Below are 20275 nucleotides of genomic sequence, written 5' to 3'. Positions count from 1 at the left end.
TGCGGTTATGCTCTTATGGTATAACCACTATAGAATATGGTGCTTTATGACATTCTGCGGTCAGTCTTTTTTTCTTTGCAAAAATCCTCTTAAATTGAGTAACTTTGTGAAATTTTGTCCAACATTTTGGTACACTGTCAAGTACTTATACTATGTACTGATAATAGTACTTAATTATGCTATTACAGTACAAAACAACTGGCACTTAAGATGTAAACTTAATGTAAGATATAGTTAAAATGGGCAAAACATTATAATAAGTTAACTAAATAATCTGCATGCAGTGACAGCTGTAATTAAAACACCATGCCTAAAACACTATGCATGGGTATCTTTATATATCTAATAAAATAATGTATTTGTATTCAGAAATATATATATTTTTTCAACGTGGGCAGCCCATGGCCAAGCGGAAAGGGAACTTGGCTTGTAACCGGAGGGTTGCCAGTTTGGCTCCATGCCAGGTCAAGGGCCGTGTACCTCCGAGCAAAGTAATCCCAATCCTCATTGCTGCTCATTGTTAATTGGTCGGTCCCACACTCAAAATGGAGGGTTGCGTCAGGAAGGGCATCTGGTGTACGGATCGCTGCCAAAGCAAATGTGCGGATCATCCTCTATGGCCACCCCGAGAGAGGGAGAAACCGAAAGAAAAGAAAAAAAAAATCATTATATGCCAATTGGTAGCACGCATTTAGTGTTATACTCTATCGATATTCTATCTCTTCGCTTTGCTTTGAGTGTAACTGTGGCCTGAGTGCTAGAGTATATGCATGTATATGTATGTATGCATCTTTATTAGTATTTCCTCAGCAGGTTGAATGGCGTGTTGTTCGGAGGTCAGATAAGCCGCACTTTAACATGTTGTGAGAAGCATGCATTTATTGCACTTACTGTAATCGAAGGATTTTGTCTACCTACTTTCACTCCAGCTGTTTCTTCTTTGCTCTGTTTGTGTGTGAGTGTGTGCATGTGTCTCCAATAAGCTGTGAGGGCAATTTAAACCTGTCTTTGTGAGGACATTTTGGCGGGTTCTCACAAATTCAAAGTGTTTTTTTGAGCGTTAAGACTTGGTTTTAGGGATATAATTGGGTTTTTAGGTTCAGGTTATATTCAGGGTTGGATTTAGTCATTTAATTGTGAAAGTAAGGGACGAGGGAATGCATTATGACTGTCCTCACAAAGAATGCTAATGCTCATACGCCAATATGAGAGAGAGTGTGGAGGAGTGGGAGAAAGGACAGCAAAATGGACCACATACACACACACACACACACTGCACTGAAATAAACAAGTGCCACCCCAAGTGAAAACTATGAGAAACACTTGGACGCTTGTTGAAGTTTTGTGGCGGCGTTGAAATGCTGCCGTTGAATGAGCGTAAAGTCGGGAGTGCACTGGGGTACCTGGTGTGTTTTATGAGTTTAAGCAATAGCTGTAGGGTTAATTAGACATAATCCTTCAGGATCACATATGTGAAGCGTTTACTTCACATATGAGTATACTTTTCGGTCAGAAACATCCTTGAATAGCATGTCTATAATTGACATGCCATGTGGGATGACATCATCGAGGGATATTCACTGTTCTCATTAAAGCATCGGTTACGCTTTGTTTGGGTGTTAAGAGAACTTTAGAGTAAATCCTTCTCTCACAGAAAGGTGAAACTTTATACCTTTTCTTCAAGTCATCCCCCACTTCTACCCTGTAGCTCTGTTCTGCACAGCATGCGCTGCTGTGCTCCATATGCACAATTGTGTTTGTTGGACTGTTAAATTAGCAACCTCACTCCCCCATTACAAGTGTGTATAATTATGGATGAAAGCTTATTGGACGAATCAGATTGAGTTGTGATTGAATATAGATCAGATTTGGTGGTTCACATTCATAACGACTGAGGCTGACTTTCATGTGAATGTGACTGCCTCCCAGACATTATGTAGGGGCACGTGGATAGATTTTTGCATGTATCATCATCAACAACAACAACAACAACAACAGCAATTGTAATTTTGTGAGATCATGTGGTGGTGAAGCAGGACATAAGTAAGGTAATATTCAGAAACAAAAGCTATCGTAGCTAATTTGTGGGTGAGATATAGCATGGATTTTGATACGACCATTATGCTATGAAATGATTCACTCAGCAAAACGGGCTTTTAAAAAAATTGAATTGATGATTTTCTCACTGAAAAAACGTCATATCTCAGTCACATGTTGTGTTCGCCAAAAACACACGTGAGAAGTGACAGGTGACATGATGCGTACAGCAGGCTTAAATGAACTAAGTCCTCATGTCTACAGTTTGACCTCCACATTTCAAATTTGGTTCCCGTTTCCTCAACTTGGCAAAGTGTTTCCAGCGGATCTCGGTGTGCCACGTCTTTGAATATTTCCCACTTAGCGAATGTCGATCGCAAGCCGATTAGCGGTGATAAGCTGTGACTTGTAAAACTTGTTGGCAAGAGGATTATCAGCTGAAAAATCATGTAGAGTTAGCTAGGCTTAAGGACATATTAGTATTCATGACTCCACATTTCTGTTTTCTTATTCCCTACATAATTATTTCTCATTGAATGTCACATTCTATTACATTTATAGAGGTAGATTTATCATCAAGCGTCGGCAGGCTTTTTCTAAAGTTAATAATGTCCGGATACACACCAGTGCTTCCCCCAAAAATTATTTAATATGTGGCGGTAGCTAAGGTGCACATGCATGTAGTTCACCCTCTCACACAACACAGCCCAAGTGACTGGTACACTGACTAAAGGAGGCTTCGCATGGGAGATTAGTGCATTGCACGTAGGTATATGCACAACTGCAGCAGAAAATATGAGGTCTTGCTTTAGACGGCAACAACTTTGCAGCAGTGTGAATGCACACAGCTCTTCAGTGCAGCAACGGAGCCAAACACCAAGTTAGAGGTATCATATGTTATTATGACAAATGTAAAAAAAAAAAGAAAAATAGGTTTATTATGAAACCAAGGTGGGACAAATAAGAATTTGGAGGAACCACCACTGTCCAGATAAATAATGGGAAACACAAAAAAGAGAAAGCAAACACACAAAACCGAGGAATAATAAAGCTTGACTGAGACTTTAATTTTGTAATACCTTGTTGTCTTATTGTTCCCTTGAGATTTGTGCCATTCTCTTAACAAAGGTGATTGTAGGAATGGACTTTGTACTGCAGACTTGCTCAAGCTGTAGCACTTGTGAGGAATATTTCGAATCGAGCTTGCTTTTTATGCAGGAACACAAATTACAGTCATACCCTGACTTTATTGAAAACAAAAGGTTTCAACTCAAGTGATGGTACTATAAACTTTTGCCTTAATATGCCGTTGTCACTATTTATCTTTCTGTGCCTTTTGCATTTGTGTCCCTTTCAAATTTTAGTTTAAAAAGACATTTCACTGGGAAACACTAAGTGATATAAACGAGAGAGCCAAACGTAATAGCAGATCTGAACAATCGGGAGAAACAGTGGCAGATGTATCACTGATGTTTACGAGTTCATGGAGCATTGTCAGCTAGAGGAAATGATTTAAGATCTTAGTTGAATGGAACAGAGCAGGAAATATTTGTAATGCCATTGCTAGGTTTCCCTGCCATCCAGAGTCTACTGCTGCTGCAACTGGTAGCAGCAGCTCAAACCACGGGAAACACATTCACAACGAAGTTCCCAAAAGTTTTTTCAGCCTTAGGGAAGCTGCAAGGTAGTTATAAGATGGAGTTAGCTGATGGAGCTCCTGTCATCTCCTTGACTTGTAGCATTGCTCTTTTTGGACAAAGTGAAGTCAGAGCTCCAGAGGATGGAAAACATGGGCATTATCTGACAGATTTGAGAACCAACCGAATAAAGTAACGTGTGTGGTGGGCATGGATGGTGGTCGTCCCTAAGCCTGATGGAAACATCAGTATCAGCATCGATCTGAGAAGGCTCAATGAAAGCGTGCACCATGAGCAACACATACTTTCTGCTGTGGTATTCTCAAAACTGGATTGTCACATCACAATTGGCAAATACTCTTTCATGAAGACCCTTTGCCCTTGACAATGTTCATAGGTGCTTTTGGGAGGAATTGTTTCAGGAGATCCCCTTTTGGGATTTCCTCAACCCCCCAAACATTTGTTGCATGCAGACCAGGAACACTGTGCAATGCTGATGACATCTTAGTGTTTGGCAAAGACCAACTAGTGCAGGTCTGACCACAAATAAAAAATGCAAGTTCAGTTTGAAAAGGTGTATATTCCTGGGACACAAAAGTAGCACTCAAGGGATTAAGTTAGGGATGGGCATTCGGTGAAATGTTCTTAATTGATCCATTTTCGTATTAATCATTAATATTTTTATATTAAAAATCACTATTTATAGCTATATTGAAAATGCAATGAAAACCCACACACAGCCGCCACCCGATTATCATTCATTGTCGTCGCAGTCTGCCTACGTATTATTTATTTATTTGTTTATTTATTTCAACCACTACCTGCCTGCAATTCATCCAAATATAATGTTTTCCCGCCATTTTAGCTCAATATAGCACAAAGCGTCTTAGGAGGAGTGTTAACGCAGAGACAGCAAGTTTGGGAATTCAGACTATTGGTGCATATATCCAGAAGTCGAACACCCAGTGAAAACCTGATACGCACTGATCGAGAAAGAAGACATTGCCATGAGCTGGGCATACGAGAGACTGAGTGCTTATCTCCTGGGATTAGACTTGACCGTGCGTTCAGATCATAAGCCTCTCATCTCATTGTTGAGGCACCAGTCCACTGGATGACTTACAGTACCTCCATGTATTTTCAGATTCAGGCTGAGAATGATATTCCAGTAAAGGATCGTTCATATGCCAGGGAAACAGCTGGTTGCAGCTGACATGCTGTCACGAGCGCCACTTGGACCGGAAAACACTGCGTGTGTGAGTGTGACACCCTGGAAAATGCGTGTAACTTCTACATCATGGACAACATTCCTACAACAAAAACAAAATTGGCACAGATCAGAGTTCCAAAACAGAGACTGAACCATGAAATAACTCACAGTGTACACAGACAAGAGGTGGCCTGAGCATAGAAAAGCTGTTTCAGAGAATCTACTGCAGAAGGAATCTTCCTGAAGGGAGAACAAATCCCCATAACAGCACAACAGTTTATGCAGTGGCTACTGTGGGAGGAAACTTCCTAATTGTATAGATTTTTATTTATCTATTTATTTGTTTATTTATGTCACCCCACTATCTTGCCAACTCTTGAGCTGCCGTGAGAAGTTGCAGAGCGCTCCACAAACTCTTATCTGGCTCTGTCAGGTGGATTCGCTGCAATATTAAGCTCAGAAACTCAAAAAAAGGAATATTGTCAGTGTGTTTACAGTGCCAAACATGAATTATTCTGTGACAAACAATGCTGATACACCACATGGGTTTGATCATATGTGGATAACATCAGAATGGGGATGGAAAAAGAAGCTGATCGTGCACACACGCCTACTACAAACATTTCTGTAAATCCTCACTGCGATGGCTTCTCTTCCTCTCTATCACTAATTCCAGAAAACAAACTACCAAAGTAAAATATTTTTAGCTCTCTACATCATAGATTGCTTTGATTGCCCTTTAATGCGCTGCATTATTAAAACCTATGAAACAAAACCTATGTTTTCCAGTTGGCGGTTTCTTGACTATAAAAATTATTTGTTTCTACACAATAATTAATGATTATTTGATTGACCCTGACATGTTCATACAACGTTTTATACAATGATTTATTGTATTACGGTTGATCAAGATCAGCATTCATTATATTTCTACCACTGCCAGGCCCTCTGGGCAGTGGGTTAAACTATTCTTAGCATTAAATTACACTGGCTTTAGTTTGCTATGGTTTGCTTAGATCATGTAGGCATGTAGTATAAGGCCGACTACTCTCAGTTAACAAAGGAAACGTCTATTACACTGTAACCTTTTTCATTTACAATTAAATGCCTTGCTTTGATTGCTGATTGCAAATTGAGTCATTTGAGACATTATTTTGCATAATTTGCAGACGCTCCAATTGCTTACAATATTGTCATTGATGCACTGAAAAGGCACATGAATTAGAGCCCTGCTTCGGAATATTTTCTTAATCCCACTTCCTTTAAGATTTCTGACCCTTACCTGCTTAGTGGAGTATACCACACATGACAAATAACTGCTTGTTTCCATTACCATCTGTCACAATAGAGAAGTGATTCTCAACCTTTTGGAGACACGACATACACACACGCAGAAAAAGAGAGAGAGATGCCAGGAGGTGTCACAGTTTCATCTCACCTTTTCCTGTTTTTATAATAAAATGTTTTTTTTGTTGTTGCTCACTGCACTGGTTGGTTGACATTGCCTGATATTTTCTTTTTTGTTTGCCCGCAGCAATCTCAGTATGTTCCCAATCCCACGAGATTTGTGTTTGATTCCGCGGCACCCCATCCCCGATGCAGTCCTCTCATGTAAAACATAAACACTCATCAGTTAAGCGGATACACACTGCCTTATGATTAACCCTCTTATGATCATTATGATAATCAGGCCACCTGGATTTATTTAGATTTTATGGCTGTAGAATTGTCAAAAAGTGCCCAAGATAACTTTCACTTTCAATATCTGGCTGTTATTCAACCTTTTAGGAATTCCGGTGCTCAGAAGCTGACGTCACGAACGTGTGACGGGCTGGTCTGTGATTGGACGGTCATTCCCCGGAAGTCCTGGGGGCTACCGTAATGACAAGTCTATGGGCGCAAAGCTACATTTCTCTTCTTTCCGGTATCCATCCATCCATCCATCTTCTACCACTTTATCTTCCACATGAGGGTTGCACGGGGTGCTGTGCCAATCTCAGCCGACATAGGGCGAAAGGCGGGGTCACACCCTGGACACATTGCCGGTCCATAGTTTTTGAATTTCCTAGATATCTGAACGATCTAGAAGTACGTATGTCAAACCCTGCCCGGTTTTTGTGCTTGCCAAAATTGTTGTCATGAGTATGGGGTCCATATTCTCAAGGAAAAAAAGAGTTGTTTTGCATAGTTCTGCAGCGAAAGGACTCAAAACAACAATCGAAGCACACTTTCTTGGTTGCATCGACAAATCTATAGTGTAGCCCTCAATGCTTCATCAAGCTAAAAGGTCTAAGCACTGAAATGTTGCAATTCATTTGTTCAGGCAAGTTGGAGAGTGTTTTGTTTGTTGTACTATAGCTGAACATGACTCACTTATTTGGTAAAACTTGACTCATGCATTGAAGTGAAAAAAAAGTGTTTGTTTGTGTGTGTGTGTGTGTGTGTGTTGGCTAGACCAATTTAACATTGTTTCACTTCAGGCTGCATAAACAGATAGGAATAACCAAGAGCAACTGAGCAAACCCTTTCCCTTTCCTTGATTGTGTTATCTTCAAGGCACATTTTCTCACTTCTGTTGGATACTGTCGTGTCTCTCAGCCCATGTTTTATTTCTCTGCTCTGCATAAGGGAGTGAGAGAAATTGCCCCTTGCCTCTGTCTTCTTGACTCTAGAGCTACCCTTTCCCTTTTCCTTAGTAGTAAATAATGCTTTTTCATTGCATACACTCGAGTTCAACAGTATGTTGAAAGCCTTTTATGAAAATCAGGATGTGTTTGAAGTTGAAGCTCATGTCAAACCTGTTAAATCTGTAAATCTCTTGGCCTTCTATACACACAACTTGATTGAATGTGTGTTCTTCATCCTTCTGTAAGACCTTATTTCATCAAATGTGAAGGTATTACTGAAATTCTGTTGCTGGATAACCATCCCTGTAATCATTTACCTTTTATCTTTTTTTTGAAGGCGATAGATTGATGAGAGAGAAGAGAGGAGAGAGGGTGGCTGATTGACTTGGAAGTTTGTTTTGCTTTCTCATTGCCATTTGAAGTATGGCACAGGCTTATGAAACCTTGTGGGTCTCAGCTCCCTGTGTATATTCACCTGACGTGATGGGTTCTTCAAAGTCTGACTTACCAAATCATATCATAACTTCTGCAACCCTCTGAAACGCACACTGTCACGAAACACATACTTTCACTCAAGGTTTTTTTTTCTGAAATATAAACTTACGATGCACACGGAGCGCCACACCTTGTCAGATTTGACAGCCTGTCTCTCATTAGCAGAATTTTGACTTCAACAACCAATAACCTGACTGGTCATATCACTTGTTTAAGTCGATTTCGTTAAACATGTGGATGAGCAGAGTAAAACGGATTGTGTTAGTTAGAAAGCATTTCAAGTCTCATTTGAGTATTGATAAACAGATATAAACTGTCAATGCATGGTGGTCCCCATGAGGACAGAGACAACACGTACACACACACACACACAGTTCACAGCTGGTCTATTAAGGACATGCATTGACTTTCATTTATTTGGGCAGTCTGAACAAAGTGTTAACCACATTTCACTTGCGCAGTTTACCCTTTCAGTTCTCTGTGTCAGAAAAGTGATACTCGATACTCATGCGATACTCATCACACATGAAACTATTCCTATACTTGGCACAACATTCCCATTGCGAGCTTCTGTTTCTATTCCATTCTCACAGTGAGAAGACTTCAATGTATTGTTATCATATACGTTCATTTTAGTTGTAAATACATGCTTAGCTCACACTGAGGTCTTATTTTTTCATCTCTCTTGTTCTTATCGTTCTTATTTTGATTTATTGTTTTTTTGTATTTCCAGGTAAACATTGCGTTGTTTTTGTCCTTGTGTTTTTTAATCATACCGGGTATGAAGGCTGCTCAATTGCATTGTACTTGTGCAATGACAATAAACTCCGTCTCATTCTGAACGATGTCACTCATTGTTACTTTTTGTCCCCCTAAGGACGAGAAGTACTCGTCTGTGACTGTGAAACTGATTCAGTTCCCAACAACATTAGCAATACACAGACCCCTCTGTTTGGTGTTCAGCAAAGATTACCACCCACATGTTACTGCATACACGCACGTCCATTTAAAGCAAAGTTTTGTTTTTGGTATTCTTTTTTTAAAATACATGTAATGAACTCATTCTCTCTCCATGTCTTGGCAGCGTGGCAATGTTTTTATTGCAGTTTATCGACTGCAGCGTTCCCTCTGTGTTTTCGGGGGGGGGCAGAATCTTCAGGACCACCTCAGAAACTCACCGATAACAATAACATAACAAGGGTAATATGTGAATTGTCAAACTTGTGAAAAAGTTTTTTTTTTTTTTTTACCAATAAGATATGTGAAACTGTTTTCACTTCACCTCCTCTTCTGACGATACAAATCTAATTTTGTTGTTGAGTGGTCTCTTCGCCAGTTGTGGAGATTTGTCAGAAGCATCCTTATTTTGTAATTGTTTTGTTTCTAGGAATGTCAATCATGGTTACTTGAAGTAATGGAAGTCGTGAGCTGTTGGCTAAAACTCACAGATACACTTAATCAGCTGTATGTGTGCATATTTGTTAATATTATTATTTTTATTCTATTTTGTGCGCGTTAACATTCCAGATGGTACTCATTTTCTGTGGTCACTTGGCAGGCGGATGTAACATATTAACCCATCAATACATACACACAGTAATGCACGCTTCCTCATATACAATATAAAATGTATGTATTTAAATGGCAAATGAAAATAACATTCATATCCACTCATCCGTCCAAATTTCAATACTTTTCATCAATCCAGACTGGACATCAGCAGCCTCATGAGCAGGCCAGCGGACCAGTGCACAAACAAATTAATAAATCTGTCGTCTGTTTGCCAGATTCACTTAACAGATCTGCTTACCTATCATCTGTGTGTGCTTGAGGACATACTGGACTTGTACTCTTCACAGTCTGATGACCCTTAACTGGTTCAGCACCACGCATAACTGATGGAATCTAATTCTTTGGGAAGCGATGCAATTTGTCTGCGTTACAGATGCCATTACATTTGTCTAAGTAGCAAGTCCAGGAACACTTAGTAGTTCATTAATTATTCAGAAAATGTCACTGAACGGCGTCACAAGTCAGTCACATCTGTAGAGGTTGTTGTAAGTTCATGAACTTTCGCGATCTGCTAGTCACTTAAAACGTGATGTATGATAAATCACGAGAGTTTAGCCCTCTAAGACACTCAGACACTGCAGCGAGTGGCCTTGAGTCCCCGTTACAAGGCTCAGCCGGTGTTCTGTTAACTACGGTTACAATGAGCACAGTGACTATACTCTGTAGCTGGCCATAAGCCGCGGTCATTACTGAAATCTGGAGGAACACAGATGGATGAGTTCTAAAGATGGGGGAAAGGGACACAAACTGGGGGGGGTGTAGGATAAGGAAGCATGGAACAGAGGCCTGAGGGGAAGAGGGACAGATAGTAGGACAAGAAGAATTAGATGCTGATAAAAAAGAAGTGGGATAGAAATAATGAGCAATAGAAGGGGTGTGAGGATAAAGGATGGATGGAGGAAAAGGAGGGGCCAGTAAAAGAGAGAGCTGAGTGGAGCTGAGGAGGTGCTGGGCCTGGGGGACTGCTACGCATTTATCCTCCTCTGCAGCAGGCTTCTGAAGCACTACCTCAGGAAAAGACTTAAAAAGCAGGGTGGCTGCTCCTCTGCACTGATCTGTTAATTCCCGCAGATACACAAGGCTTTACCACAGTTCTCTAGGGGTGGGGTGAGACAGTGTGTGTGTATGTGTGAGCAAGTGTGTATTTTTTGTTATGTGTTCAAGGATCATATCATATCTCTGCAGACGATATACAATCCTCACCGCTAGCTTGCCCCAACTCACCCGTAGACATCAAGTTACCGTAGCGATTAAAAGATTAGATTGGACTATCATGTGGCTGTGTGTCAGCATTGTCACCTAAAGCTGCCGCCGTGAGGGGCTGCATGACTACTGTGTTCCAGGATCCTGTAAAAATAGACTGCCGCCCCCTGGGAATCGTTATAAAAACTTCCTAAGAGCCAAAGTATGGAGAAAAAGAAAAATACAGACTGGGGGTGCAGAGGCTTCACATAATCACAGAGGATCATCCCGTGTGTTCTGGGCAGGGCCACTACGCTTGATTCACTCGCTCACTCATTGCCTACCTGTCCTCCACATGAGGGTCACAAGGGACTGGAGTCCCAATCCCAGCTGAGATAGGGTGAGATGCGGGGGACACCCTGGACAGGTCGCCAGAGAACATTCACGCTCACACTTATGGTCAATTAACCTCACACAACCCCGCACATTTTTGGACTGTGGGAGAAAACCCACAAACTCCACACAGAGAAGTAAAGATGTAAAAAAAGTGAAAAGGTATCTCTGACATTGTGTCCATGTAAACTCGGCATGTCACCATGCTTTTCATCAGATAAGCAACAGATAAACGTGTAAATGGGTCATTTGGATCATTTAAGATTAAGGCTCCTTCTAATCCTGTGTAAAGCTACACCTCACACTACATTAGTAAGCAAAATGAGCTGAGGTATAATTAAATAATCAACCTTTGCAAACCCCCAAATGAATCTGCATCAGACAGTGACGTCTTTTCGTGTTGTTTATGGATAGTGTTATTATTATAAATTGTGAAGAAAAGACTGGAATCTTAAGATAGATCAAGATAAACCGAAAAATGAAAGACTGTTCATTTGGTCAAGATCTCATTTTGAACGATTTTGTATTTTCATATTCATTATTTCTTTATAATGAATAATAAGCTAAATAAGCTTTTTTTTTTTTGTAAATCTCCCTTTAGGTGCATTCCTCAGTTACACTAATCTCTCATTTTCAAATATTGTTAATTCTGTTTCATTATGTTACAGCTGTAGCTCCCTAAAGTATAAGCTCCTCCCCCACAGTTGTGGTGATAAAAGGTGTAAGATTGGTTTCATGTGGTGTCATGTGACACGAGGCAAGGTCGGTCTCTGCCTCGTTGTTGATGGTGCAGCACAGAGTGAGAACTGACTGCTGTGCGTGGCCAAATCTACATAAACATTAGTACATAAACACATAAACTAGCAGAAAAGGGACACGTCAAACATCTCCCACAACTTTGAGTGGGGTCTGCACCCACTGGGTAAATGTATAGTACACTGTCGATAATATGCACAAATGTAAAATAAATCAAAAAGACACATTTGTAGCTGCACCGCTATCTTGCGATGCGATGTTAATGTGTCATGTCTTTTTTAGGTTTAGTGACGCCCCGCTCACCATGCCCCCTCCCCCCGACTGCTCATCACCGCCACTTGATCAAAATCACCTGTGCTCTCAGATAACGTGACAGGCCATTAGAAGGATGTGGTTAACCAGGCGTGTGATATGGCCCGCAGAAGTCTTTAATGATGGTGTAAACAGGAGTGCTCCTGGGTTGTTCTGTGACACATGCCCCGAGAGAATCTCTGCTCCTCACGTCTAAGTGTGTTTTCTTTTGGCCGTATGGTATCTTATTGTACAGGGTTTTTTTTTTGTTTTTTTTTTCTTAAAGCCTTAAGATGACTGAGCACTGTGGAACCAATGTGTTCATTCCTCAGAAGAAAGTAGAAACAAAAACAGTATTCCAGGACCCTTCGCTTGCACTGCGCTTTAAAGTGAAATTGAATTTCTGCTGTGATTTAAAGAAAACACTTACAATACATGACAGTATGTAGTTTCTGCATGGTTTAGCTCGCACAGGAAGGTTATAGCTCTCCTTAAGGTTAATGAATTGTGTAAAGGCTTAATAAAAATGTTCAAACATCGGAAGTTTATGCATGTGTAATATCTAAAGATACAACCTGAGTGTGGTTTTTATCTATTCTGCACACATTGTTGAACTGGCTTCTTTGTAATTGTAATGATACTAATAGTGTCACAGCTGCAAACATGCAGCAGACTGCACAGTCTCACAACCGGATGTTCCTCCCTGCAAAGGTCTCGAAAATTATGTTTGATGTAATGTGCTTGCATTTCTCTCAGCCAAACATCCATTCAGTTTAAATGACCTCTATTCCTGCCAGTTGAGCAAGACTGCAAATTATGTTTTACTGAATTAAGAGTGGGTTATACGGCGATGCAGTGGCTAGAATTGTTGCCTCTCAGCAAGGAGGTTACCGGTTTGGATCTGGTCATGATTTCCTTCCAGCTTTTTCCCACAGTCCCAAAACATGCATATTGGGGATTGGGTTAATAACTGAACACTCGAAATTGACCGTTGGCCCTGCGATGGACTGGGGACATGTTTGGAGGGCGTACCCTGCCTTTCGTCCTATGTCTAGTGGGACTGGCTCCGGCCCTCCTGTGACCCTCCTGTGGAGGATAAAGTGGTAGAAAGTGAATGAATTAAGAACATTAAATCCTGAAGCTTCATCTTGCTGACAGAGTCTGTGGCTTGTAAGCTGGACACACTTACAGGGCAACTCTGTATCTGGGGATAGCTTTTTTTTGCAAAGCCATCATCACAAGTTTGTTTGATTAGATTCCAGTTAGACTTTAATTAACATAGTTAAATAGCTGTACCACAATCTCTTGAGGACCCCTGCATCTTATACCCAAGGTAAGGAAAGAAGACTCTTTTGGAGGCCCAAGGCAGGTAATTAAATGAAGATTGTAGGCCATTAAATGATCTCCTGGGCGTATACAGTATCTCCTTTTTTTCCCCTCCATCTGCTTCTTCCCTTCTCTAACCCTTGGCTCTCCAGCCTTGCACCTAAAAGGAGGATGGCAGTTAATGATGGTGTTTTTGAAATCACTTTAGCTCCTGCCCTATAGCTCGCTCTCTCCAGATATACCAATGCTCTTTTTCATCCTCTTTCAATGTGGATCCACATCATTTTTCTCCATGTTCCATTAGCAAATTACCTCCTTTTGTTTCTGTTCCTTCCTTCCTTCCTTCCTGCTTCTTTCTGTTTCCACCTGCCCAACTGTCCCTTAACCTTCACCTTGAAAATGTGTAACTGTGGCATACTCTTATTTTAACAGGGACAAACAATAAAGTTAATGCGGTGTCTGTTTTGTTTTTCAGAACTTGGAGACGGTCTGCAGAGATAGAGGAAGACTCATGTTGTTGGGCATACTAAAGCAGAAGGTCCTGTGAGCCATCATTTGCAGAGAGTGTCAGAAAGGTCATTTGACAAAAGAATGGTGAGTCTCTTATTCGCATATACCATCAGCTATGAAGTAATAAGGTCTGCCTTGCTTCCCTATCTTTATCATTTAAAAAACAAAACTGTTCAGACAGCCGTTAGAAAACTGAACCAAAAGATCTTTTTTTAATTTTGCTGGTTGTTATGTACTTTCAGGCAGACATTAGCCTAAATACGATATCTCTAATACATTTTTTTTTTTGGAGACTCAAAAGAAAAACACATTCAATATGATTTAGTATCAGCCTGCACAGCTAATGTTGGTAAGAGTCAATAAATTTATACAACATATGGTAAATGGTTGAAAGGCCATTGAATACAGGTCTGATATGGGAAAGCTAGGCTCAATACTTCAACTATAAAGCACTGTAGAGGTATATCATTAACGCCATAGGCAAATTAAAATAGCATATAATCGCAGCAAAAATCTCTCGCTGAATAAATACATTAGAGTGAACCATTATTATTACAAATAAATCATTTACAGTCACTACAAACACAGCAGTTGCATAATATTTGGGGTAATTAATTCTTGATTACCATAATAAAACGAGTGAGTTAGTTTCATGTAAAGCTGAGTCGATAACAGTAAACAAGGAAATAGACAGTGTTTCCTGTCAATGTCTGATTCACTCAGTATTCTTTCCCTCATTAGTGCTTCACCACAACATGTGTTTTCCCATTGATCTGGATTGGATTTTATTTAAAAAATAGTGCAGAGTTAGTTTAGAGCCTCCACAGATCATTCCTTGTCGTAATATGTCTCGTCCTGTGTCAGGTCTTTGGATATCAGGGTTAATATATAACTGAGGGATCCAATCTTCTACATTATGTGTTTGATTTGGTTTACGCCATCTGCCATCACATGTAATTGAATGTACTGCGTGGCATAATCTGATACATCCGGGAGTGATGTTTTGCTACTGCTGGTATTTTGTGTGTGTGTGTGTGTGTGTGTTTGTGTGCGTGCATTCCTGTGTGTATGTGTGGCGTTAGAGCGTTCTAGAGCCCATAGATGCTTTATGGTTATATATTATCTCCATTTTATTAAGGTGCAGGATGCTATAGTCCTTATTTTTGAATGGAGACGTAACTAGAGGTTTATTTTGTGTGGCACTTTTGGTGTTTGCTTCCTTCACATCTGTGAATAATCGTGTGAACTATCAATGACAAAACAAGAGGTCAGTTCCACATCCGTGTCATATTAGTGGAGTGGGAGGACGACATGTGGTCTCATATAACATATGAGGATATTTTGAATTAATTTGTGCTGTCATTCAGTGTAGACATTTAAATGAATGAATGGAATACTAAAGTAGGCAATATAACGCAGTTTTAATTACACTGCTATATCAACTGTTACTTGGGACACCAACTCAAACCATTAACAACACTTAATCATAATTAGTTGGAGTTTTACCCACGGCTTCTGATGTCCTTATGAGATGTTGCCTTGGAAGTTTTGCCTTTGACAGTTCATTGTTTAGCCATTCTCCAGTACTTTTGGTATTTGGCACTTTTAGTACCGGCATGTTTATTTTCAATAGAGTGAAATGGGCAGACAAAGGGACACTTCAGTGGCCTCTTTAAATTAAAGGCTTTCAGGCACAAGCAAAGTTTGTTTCCTCGGAGGAGTAAAACATCTGTATCTACATTCCCATCTTGTTTGCGGCCAGTGATCAAAACATTCCCGTTCCATTAAAGCCTTTCACGTCGACCAACTGTTATAGCAACCCCTGATGACACATGCAGTACCTGTTTTCTAGAAGCCATGTTATCTTTAAAAGTTGTTGTCCTGCCTGCTGCGTAAAGGCACCTCTCCACTGACGTCTTGTTTCTGCCCAAAATGATATCTATACATCTGAATTAACATATTTTATGTCTGTGTATGGTCCTTTAAAAGACAAAGGCCCGAGGCAGTGGTCAAAGGTTACGTTTGATTTATTATATTTGTTATTGGATTTTTGTGTCCATTGTTTTATTATTTATAATTCTCTGTTCCGTGGAGCACTAGGTTATCTCGGCGAGCAGTTCTGGTGAACCCTGCTTAAAATATCCAAACAGGAGGAGAATGGTTTTTGTTTGTTTATACAAGGTTCAGCAACAGCATTTGTCATCATAAAAGCAGCAGCCACAGTACACTTCAAAGCGGTATCTCCAGAAATACATGATAAGAAGATGTCACAAGTCAATTGCTACGTTTTCCTTTTTTTCCACGTGGTGGCTGTGTAGTTCAAAGAGGTAGAGTGGTGAGCGTATGACACTGGTACCGAGCCAGGATACGGCATTACTAACTCTAAATCCTTCAGCACTGATCAAACCAGACTTATTGTGCACAAACCTACAGAATCTGGGACAAATACACAAACAGCTTCTCTCTCCCCCTCCCTCTCTCTCTCTATCTCTCTCTCACACACACACACACACACAGGTTTGCATAACTATTCTGAGGACATTGCATTGACTTCCATTCATTTGGACGGTCAAAGCAAAACCTTATCCATGTACCTTAACCATAACCAGTTAATGCCTGACTCTAACCTTAACCTGACTGCAATACAAGCCTTAGCCCTAAACTTAACCGGTTCCTCAGAAATTAGGTTCTGCCTCTTTAGGACAAGGTTTTAGTCTCGATGAGGACTACTGGTCCTGACAAGGTCAGTGTTTATAAAGGTCCTAAAAAGGTACCAAACACACACACACCCACACTTACTGGTTTCCGTGATTAATGGGGACCAACTATTTTTCCATCACTTGCAGGGACCAACCTTTCTTATATGATTACCGATACACATACAGCACACACACACACTGGTTTCTGTGACTTCAGATGACATTGCATTGACTTACATTAATGTCCTGGAGACTAACTCTATCCTTAACCATAATTACTACTGGCCTAATCCTAACCCTGACACTAACCTTAACCTAACCCTGATCTCAGCCTAACTTTTAAACATGTATGCACCTTAAAATGTAGTAATTTATGATATGAGGACTTGAATTTTGTCTCCATTAGGAAGACAAGTCCCCATAATGTGACTGTGTAAAGATTTAGGTCCTCACAACATGAGGAATAAAGAGTCATTCTCTGAAAGCAGTAACTTGTAACATGTAACACTGTGTGACTGGGGATGGCATTGTTCTGTCCTCTAGTTTGTTTCTTTTTTCATACTTCTATTTCTTTATTTTAAACTACGGTACTGTATATATATGTATATATATATATATATATATATATTAAAAAATATATATATAATAAATATATATATATTAAAAAATAAAATAAAGGTCAAAATATTGTATTGATCATCTTCCAGATGTGGCTCTTAAATTGAGGTTGCAGTGTTCATGCATATACTAAGCCCTTGGTCTACTATAAAACAATGTTTATTTACAGTACACATACTGAACCCTATTGTTAGGAAGGGTGTTTGAATAATATGTTCAAATCAAACTTAGTCCCGAAGAACAGTTTTGCAGGCGCTCTGAAATGTGTGAGGGAGTGTGGTGCTTTTTAGAGCGTGCTGCCCAAGCCTCAGAGGTTTAACAACCAAAGATTTGGATTAACTGCATCAAATGAAAATATTACTGTGTGTGTTAAGTCCGTGTGCCTGTAATAGATGGCTTTTAATGACTTCCAAATCTCAGAGGCTCACAGTTTAGTAAAATTGGAAACATGCAATCTTTAAAAAGCACAAGTATGTCCAGATCATCTGTACGAGTTCAAATACAGGTTCTTCCCTCATCAGGTTACAGTACATGTACATACAGTATGCATTCTGTTTATGTAACTGTGTGTGTGTTTGTGTGTCAGAGAGGGTGGGTTAGTTTGTTTACTCATGCTTGTGTTCTCATGTGCCTCCATATGTCTTCTAATCCAGTAGACTGGCACACATCATAGCGTTGGGAGCTGGGGAATTCAGAGCCATTCTGCCACATTCATCAGACTTAAGACACAGACAGAGAGAATTCATGTGGTTGTGTTTAGCAAATTAAACAAAATAAAGGATGATTTATACTATGAATCCTTGCTGAATGAGCAATCTGCCATGGAGAAGATTCAAAGAACGAATTTTACACCAACTGATGAGGATGTGAATGAATAGAGGATGCACACTGTCTGCAGACTGCCAGATGTTGCACAAGGCAATCCATCTACGGCCAAGCCGACTCAGAGTGGATTGATTCAAAATTGGTGCAGAAAAATTGGGTTCTCACACAGAAAGATTAAGGGAATATTGAGAGAACAGAACATTTTGAATTGAACATATCTCTCTCATTACCTCTTACAAACTAGGCTTCCAACACATGTGATGGAAGCGCAATTGTGGACCAAGGAAATTTCCAACATATCACTGTATAATCATTTATTTACCTTGTATTTATTTAGGGCTTTATAAAAGGGAATTGCAAAATTCACCTATTTTGTGGGATTTTCACACAAGAAAATATCAACGCAGTTGCCAGGATCATATGTTGCTGTTAAAGCACACGTATGATGTAGTGGAAAACAGAATTTTGCAATTCAATAATGCAATATAACACATGGGATTGAACTTGTAACACTGTGAAACCTGTTATAACACACCATGATGCAGGAATTAAACACCCCGTATCACAAGAATGGCACAGTGATGATTGCTCTCTACTGAATCATGAACTGGAGGTTTCACTCTTGCTCGCTCGTTGATATGAGTTCATTTGCCAAAACAAAACATTCGGACATTCTTTTCTGTACAAATGTAAAAAATGTGAAAGTACTGATTTCATATGTCCTTTATGAAGATTACCCCTTGCCATTCAGTCCAGTAAAAATCAGTACAAATCCCCACAGGCAACAATGTGAGGTTGAAATAAAACAAAATAACATCATAGAGAAAAAAAGCAGAAATAACCTTGTTACCACAAATGTTATCAGTGGTCAACCTTGTCTTGGTATAACAGTGCAAAGAAATGACATGGTTTTTATACTTTAATTCAACGAAACTGCCTCAGATGAACGATCTTATAAACACAATGAAAAATGCATCCAAGTACACTTTGAGAGTGCTCTGTGCTCAAACTCTGTTATCCATCTCCAGAGACGCTGTGATTCCATGGCAGATGGAAGAGGCGAGAAGCAACAGTATGGGTGCATTGATCATTACTTTTTGGCAAACTGCGTTTATGTGTCTGTGACCAGAGAGAATGAAGAAACCACTGGTTTAATCATTCGGTGTGTTAGCTGTGGCAGGTGGTTGGCAGCTGGGCGTGGTCCATGTTAAATTCTGCCGCTGTTGGGTTTATCGATCTTTAATCTTTCAAGACAGGTCTTTTGTTCTTGGCACCTGTAAACAACGATGACAGTTGTCGGCTGGAAAGCTGATGCAGACACCGTGTGTGAATTTGGCACGACGTGTACGTACGGTTCGTGCGTAGAGATCTGAAGAAGTATCCCCTGTGAATCTCCGCGCGCCCTTGTATTTGTTTTTAACGTATGGGTAGCTGCTGACCTCTTATCAAAGGCAATCACAAAAACAAACTGACGATTTATTGTTGTTGTACACTTGCGTTGTTTCCCATGTGGTACTAAATGATATTGTTTGTTCCTCTTACAAGAGATTATATGATTCTTAAATTCAGCTAAATTCCCACATGTCTTGTCACTTGTGTTTCAAAAGCTTTTTTTTTTTACTTTCAGTAAGCTTTCACTCCGTCTTTGTCTTCCCTCTTGTGCCAGCTGAAGAAATATATATATATCTATAATTATAAAAAACAACAACAACAAAAAACAGACTTTAAAATGGAATGGAAATTGTGCCAGGCACTCTGCCACCTCTTCAGATGCAATAGTGAACAAGGAAGGGGATATTTGTAGAGGCAAAGTGACTTTTAATGAACAGGCTCTTTATTGATCTGTGGACAAAACCGTCGTTAATTATGTGCAGGTGGGCATTTAATTGAAGGAGTGAAACAAGGTCCCTGCTTGCAAAGCTAATGCACGGTCAAGAATTAGAAGAATTTGTTTGAGCCCTGTGTTACGCTGGGGGTGAAGAATAAGACACAAATGATCACTTAGCCGCTGCCTCTGGATTTTTCCCTCTTCTCTCTCTTGCACTCGTCCTTTTTCTCTTCCGTCTTCAGCCGTCTCTTGTTTTTCTTTATCTTTAA

General features: G+C 40.0%; 1 protein-coding gene across 1 annotated transcript in view; it reads left to right on the top strand.

Moving 5' to 3' along the window:
- LOC122768623 (cadherin-22) overlaps window positions 1-20275 on the top strand; it is a 133520-nt gene that overhangs the window by 27362 nt on the left and 85883 nt on the right. Inside the window, exon 3 of the mRNA XM_044024732.1 lies at window positions 14002-14120. The gene's annotated coding sequence lies outside the window, so the exon portion shown is untranslated. The remainder of the gene's footprint in view (window positions 1-14001; window positions 14121-20275) is intronic.

This window comes from Solea senegalensis, linkage group LG4, assembly GCF_019176455.1.
Source record: "Solea senegalensis isolate Sse05_10M linkage group LG4, IFAPA_SoseM_1, whole genome shotgun sequence".
NCBI classification, from domain to species: Eukaryota; Metazoa; Chordata; class Actinopteri; order Pleuronectiformes; family Soleidae; genus Solea; species Solea senegalensis.
This window is presented reverse-complemented; position numbering and strand designations above follow the sequence as displayed.